The sequence below is a fragment of the Morone saxatilis genome, unplaced genomic scaffold (assembly GCF_004916995.1).
Source record: "Morone saxatilis isolate NCDOM2014 unplaced genomic scaffold, NCSU_SB_2.0 Contig11, whole genome shotgun sequence".
Classification (NCBI taxonomy): Eukaryota; Metazoa; Chordata; class Actinopteri; family Moronidae; genus Morone; species Morone saxatilis.
Window position 1 is genome coordinate 837,161 of NW_023339663.1, and position 6,997 is coordinate 844,157.

The window sequence follows — 6,997 nt, forward strand, 5'->3', positions numbered from 1 at the left end:
CTCTCCCGTCCCTGCTGTGTCCTCATCTCCCCCACAGTCAGAGTCTTGGTTGCAGCCTCTGTGAATGTGAATGTGGCTGTAATGTATAACTGCATCACTTGGGCTGACAGTAGCAGCACCTCTCCGTGCTCCTGAATCCGCCTGCGTCTCCTTCCTGTTTGCACTTTCTGCTGATTAACTCCGATATGTTTGAACAAATCTGCGGCATCTCGACCGCAGCCGACAGCCTTCAAGCAAATATCACAGCGGGTGACATTTTCATTAACGAGCGAGAACAACCTGCAGACTTTCACTACCTGAACGCTGATCTCAGATCTGACAGCAGGTGGTTCGGCACATTATTATTCACACTGATATCACGTTCATATTACTCACTCTCTGCTGACACAGCGACCGCTCAGATAACTCCGCATTCGTCACATCGACTGAAGAGATATGTCGATTAAAGAGTTATTATTTCCTTAAGCTGACTCACAGCGGCACCGTCCTCGTTCTTAACCTCATGGTTGGTTTTCTAACCTTCTTCCTTAAGGAACTCATTTTCTATGATTGAGTAAACTGACTATGTGACATGTTTTATGGATATTTCATATTATATTTAATGCATAACAATAACAGCAGAGAACAGCGGATAAACTGCACAATGAATCCAAACAGTGAACTCGGTAACTGCAGGAAGGTTGTATAAAACCCTGTGAATATTGATCAGAGATTAGTTTTACTGATATTTTTAACAAACTCAGTATTATGTATTTTTCTCATTTTTAACACTTTCTAATTTTTAACACACAACAGTTTTGTCCTCTATGACAATAAACTGAATATCTTCGGGTTGTGGACGAAACAAGACATTTCAGGGCGTCACCTTGGGCTTTGGGGAACAGCGGTCAACATTTTCTGACATTTTATGGACCAAACAACTAATCGATTAATCCAGAAAATGATCCAGAGACTTAATGACAATGAACATTTTTGTTAGTTGCAGCCCTGTTTAGAGAGTTAGATGAATATAACTCAGATATTCATTGTGCCCTTATCCTGTTTGTATCTTAAATAATAATCTACACTTTCAAATAACATAGGCCTACTGTGTTTACTTTTTTAAAGTTTTCTTACACCCTTTAAAGCACCTACACTAAACTTTTGTATGTTGATTCTGGCGGCCCCTGTGGACAAAAATGGTAGTGATTCTGCTGTATCATTTAATTGATTTCAAAGGGAATTCGACCAAAAATCCGACCTGGTGGCAGGCATATGGAATAACTTTATATACTACAATAACCAATCTTCTCGCTGATGATCTTGTTGGCTTTGCTGGCAAATAAGGTCAACATGGAAATAACAACAGCTGCAGTTTCTCTAACGGCCACTAGAGGCTCCAGCAGTGAGTCAATAAGGTAATAATACATTTAGAGAGTGAGGAGTTCTTTCTAGGCATGAAGGAATCCGTGTTTTAGCACCAAAAGCTGCAAGTATCAATCATACTCTTGAGTGTATGGATGTATATTATGTATGTATGTATGTATGTGTATATATGTATATGTATGTATCACTACTTCGGTCACATGTACGGCAGTTAAGAATGATTCCTCTGAATGAGACTCCATGCTGTTATTTTACATTTACACACATTAATCATTTCCACTGCAGCTTCTAAAAGCAGATAAAAGGAAGCACAGAATGAAACTGACCCTAACCCACTTTATATGTCTTCTCATGCATCATGTCACATAAACAAGGCGACAGAATAATCTGGAAAACAGTCACGTCAGAGCGAACACAAAGGAATCAACACAAAGAGCCACAGCAGCACATCCAGGACTCCTCTCCACATCATCCATGTGCTGCTGAATCTGGTTCTCAGACAAACTCACACCGGTTATTGTCTACATATGGCTGATTTTACACTTCACATACAATAAAACCCCCTCACACACACACTCACTCACTCCCTCCCACACATTGGGAAGAAGAAGTGTGACATCTGAAGCAGGAAGAATAAAAGCGTTTGTTCCTCACCAGATTCGCAGATGTAAAATCCCAGAGTGGGAAAACTGTGACGGAGAAGCTAGTCAGTCGCAGTCGATGGCTCCAACAGGGACCTCCGGGACAAAGTCCACTCTGTGAATAAATAGAAACAGGTATGAGATGACAGCGTGTGACAGCACTGAAAGGGAAGATTACTTATCAGATACAGAAGATATCAAATAAAAGATATTCTAAATAACAAAGGAAGGAAAACAACAAACGCAACCAGAGGATCAATCGACCCGTCAATCAAACAGCAGAGAAACTCTCGACTGTCATTATTAAAGATAGATCACAACATCTCTCTCTCAAATTTGCTTTTCTTGCTATCATTAGCACTCATCACTGCATCGCGCCTCACGTGTCAATCAAACACAGACGGGGACGACGGGTGGCGCTTTGAATTCTGAGGCCAGAGGCGACAGTTCGGCCGAGGTCCAGTGCCTGAATGGGACCAAAAAAGGTGCCAGGACCCAAATTCAGGACAACCCTATAGACCCTAATTCCTTTGGACAGACCCCCCCCCCGGCCAAGAGTAGAGCGGGTCTTCACTGAATGCTGCTCGGCGTTCAGGAGTGCATACATCAACTTACAGGTGGCAGTAAAAAGTACGGGTACTCGTGTGGACAGAAATCTGCAGCGGCGGCAAATTTCAGACACCATTTTACCGTTGATACGGAGTCAGTGGCTAAAACCGCAAGAACAAGTGTCACTGAGCTTTTAAGAGAAAGATTTCAGCACTTTCCAAGGAAACAAAACTACAAAACCTCCACTTGAAGCTTTTTATCACCACATTTAATTGTTGCTATAAATGGAACTGCGAAAACAGTTTAGATTTCCTTCATATTCGTATAATGACAAAAGAAGAAAACCATATTATAGAAAAATTTAACCGTACCGTTTCTGACTGAAACGTTGTCTCTTATACTAAACTAAGACCTTGTTCAGCCAATTTAAAACACATTTCATTCAAACTCTCTCCTGGCCCTGCTATGTCCTTATCTTCCCCACAGTCAGAGTCTTTGTTGGAGCCTCTGTGAATCACCGTGTTACCGTTAATCCCTGTTCAGTGAAATAAAATGATGACACCCAATCGCTAGTTAGTACCACAGAAACAGGCTGTGTTACTGCAATCTTAATATAAGGGCGAGTTAAACTATCCCGCTGCTGTAATCAGGACTCATGACCTCCCAGAGGTCTTTGCTGTTGTTTGTCCTCACACACAGATAACCTCACAGACTTGTATGGCAGAACACACAGACCTGATTGGGTAGGTTGTGTGTCCATATACTTTTGGCCGTTGGGAACGTGTTTTACTACACTGCTTTTATGTTTTTATGAAAGAATCTGAGATGAACTGATGTGGATCAGTCTTCAGTCCGTCTGTCAGTGTAACAAGTGTTGAGTCCAACATGAATCCAGCTCTGCGGGCTGGCCTCATTACAGCTGACTGTTGGGAAGGTAACAGTGTGCGAGGCTCTGGGGGGGACAGATGGGAGGAGTGAAGCAAGTGTGGTCTTTATTCCGTCCTCCCTGGTGCTCGCTGCGCTCCGTCCAGATGGCGGCTCCTCTCTGTGGCCGCACAGAGCAGAGGGAGGCGACATGACGCCTGTCAGGAGCCCCGGAGCCCCGGAGCCCGGTCTGAGCCAGAGACTGTGACAAACCCTCGCCGAGCACGCCGACGGTCTAATCTGCATCCACATCAAGGAGGGTGTATGTGTGTGTGTGTGTTGGGGAGGGGGGGGCTGGAGTCATCCTGAACCGCAGGAGGTCTCGGGCTGTTTTACTGCAGCTGATAGCGGCGAGCGCTGCTGCTGTTTGTGTGCTAACAGCCCTCTGATGGCTCCAGGAGCAGCGCCAGATTGGCTCGTAGTGAGAAACAACAGCAGCCATTAAAAGCTGCTCAATGCGACCTGGGGGGGGAGGCCACCCACCCCCTAACAAACAGCCCGTCCCAGTGTGAGTGTGGGTCTCTCTCTGTTTGTCTCAGCTGGCAGGAAAACAGAACCAGATCCATTAACATGCACTTCACTAATCTGATCATCCCTCTCTGTAGCTGGAACTCCTCAGTTCCTTTATCATGTAAAAGCTGGAAGAGTTTAACACTTACATGAGTCTCTTAAAGACACAAAGAGAGGGATTAAGATCATCTCCTAAGTCTTCAACCAGTGCATTCTCACACATTGTCTCCAGTAAACGGATTTATAGAAGAGAAACAGAGACTCTTGGTTACAGTAATCTGGATTTCCTCAGGTAGATTTCTCTCACGTATAAAACAGGGAAATCTTTTTACACGAGGACAAACGGGACTTTTCCTTCAGCACTATTTTGGTCGTGTTGAATCCAACGATGCTGCACTGATTTGCGGCGAGTTGTGGCGAGCACAGAGTCAAACTAAAGTCCTGAGGGTTGGGGGTTGGGCAGTAATCTGATTACTGATTAGCTGCGTGTATTCAGGGATTTACAGGAACTGACGTGCATGTAAACGCAGATTTAACCTGATTTATGTCAACACAGTGCATGTTAAACTTCAGTGAGACTGTCAGTCAGATTACAACATAATGCACATTTTACACAATTGTGATCGTTTCTTTACAGAATTAGTTTCACTTTTGAAAACAAAGTCGGCTTCGTTTTCCTGCCTGTGATCGTACTGTGAGATTAATTCTAATTTTCTGCCTCATAATGAGCAGTTTTCTGATCAAACTTAATACTACAATTATTTAATTCCTCTCAGATTGATAAATGCAGCTCAAATTAATTAATTACGTTTTTTACTGCCTTAAACAGTTTAAATGTATTAACTCAAACTATTTAAGCATTAAATATTTGATTTAAGTACAAGTAATTTATTACGCTAAATTAATTAATCTTACTTAAAACTAGTAGTATATTACACTCATTCAGCATTTCTACAAACTTATTTAAAATGTATTAACAGGATTTATCTGAATAAAGTCACTTAAATCTTACAGACCAGAATCGATTTATAATCTCTCCAGATTATCGAAACGTCTTTCAGACCTGATGGACCCACAACCTTCGCTGCAGTTTGTTGTCAGATCTGTAACTTCAGTGTAACACGACAGATCAAAGCAGCCGACAGCACATAAAGAAAACAGCTCATGCTTTAAAGAACAAGACTTTATATTGATGAGCATCACAAACAGTGACGGTGGCCTGGAAGCCAATTAGCAGCCCTTTGAGTCTACGGAGGAGGTCGGCAATCGGCACTTTGATGTGCGACTTTTCAAAGTGACGCGATGTAAACGGCCCAGAGGAGACCAGCGGGGATCAAACTGCAGGTGCAGCCGACTGAAAAAAGGGTCAGAATAATTGAATATGTCAACAGGAACGATCCACGAGCTCACTGACAGAGCAGGAAGGCGGCACAGAAACCCGTGTTTAGATGGTTGTAGTTCTTAAATAAAGACGAACAAAAGCTTCTTATTAGAGCAGAATGAACTCTTACTATGTCAGGATGAAGGTTAAGGTGGCTGAGTTGTGTCGAGACTCATGGTGAAGTCTGCAGTATCCCATAATGCACTGGGTAACACTAGTTAATATAATTCCCAGTGCAGTTTTATGTGTTTCTGGAAAAGTATCAGTGTCTTGAAACAGGAAAGAAAGAAAGTTCTGATACATTTTTAGGATTAAAATAAAATCTTCATCAAGGCAGTGTGAGGGCTGGTTCAGAGCCCCAGACTCCCTTTAAAAATTTTACAATTTTGAGAGTTGTTTAACGAGAAGCAAATTTATGAACTTTGTGAAACGCTGTCAAAGATAATTCTTAATTATTTGGTCCTTCTTGTAAATTCGGCAAATATTAGACATTGATGAATTCATTAATTTGTGTTAAAAACATTGAGTCCGCCATGTGGAGACTCATTCTAACAGCAGGTGTGAACTGACGTACTTTTACTTGAGATCAGATCACCAAAGAGGCGTTAACCTGAAGCCTTCAGTCTCCCCTCCCCCCCCGACCCATCAACCCTTTCACTGCAGGATCCTCGTGATGGTTCCTTCAGGTTACCTTCTCTCTACAGCACAACCAGCGTCTCCCCCTCACCTGAACAAACGAACCGAAGCAGTGATTGCAGGGTTGCTGTTGGGTGTGAAAGCCGGCTGGATATTGGGGTGAATTCAGATTTTGACTCTTGCATTCTGGGTACAGTAGAAACAGCCAAGGACACTGCTGCTGGGAGAGAAACGGAGAGGGAGGAGCTGAGATAAGAAAGATTTTTAGATGAGTTCGGGGACTCTGGGAGAGATTCTGGCTTTGGTTGGAGGTTGGGGGAGTGCAGGGGGGGTCGAGGGGGGTTAAAAGCTTCAACTAGACGTCTTCTCCTGCTTGTACAGCAGTAAAAGAGGGGGGAGGTGGGGCAGCAAAAGGCGGATCCTCCTCTTCTCTTTGAGGTGAAGAATGAAAAACATCCAGGTTCTTTAAAGGGAGTCTGGTGGTTTTACAGATTCTCACAGAGAGGACACAGTTCACTTCAGTCCGCCTCTAATACACAACGTTTGGCTTCTGCTGGTTTTAAGTAGCTAGGAAATAAATAAAAGGTTGCTGGTTGCTTGTTCTGCATGCAACTCCTTTTTTTTACATTCATGGTTTATATTTAGCATCAATCGCACCGGGGAAGCTGCTCAGTACAACCTCAGTCTGATCTGCTGCCACTGAGCAGTTCTGGGTTAAGGGCTTTGCTCAAGGGCACCTCAGTGGGGGCAATGGGGGGCACACTATAATATAATATAATACAATAATATGACATTTGAATGTGGAGTTATTGTTTTATTGTGGTTGCTGCTGTAGTTAAGAGCCAGATTTCAGTGCACAGTTCAGTTTATTAACTCAGTTTATAGGTTGTTTTATTCTAATTACTTTTAGAATGATTTGATTATCCGCACCATTATTAGTGATGTTAGTATCAAATAATATTGATCAAACTGTAATTCAATTCAATTCAAT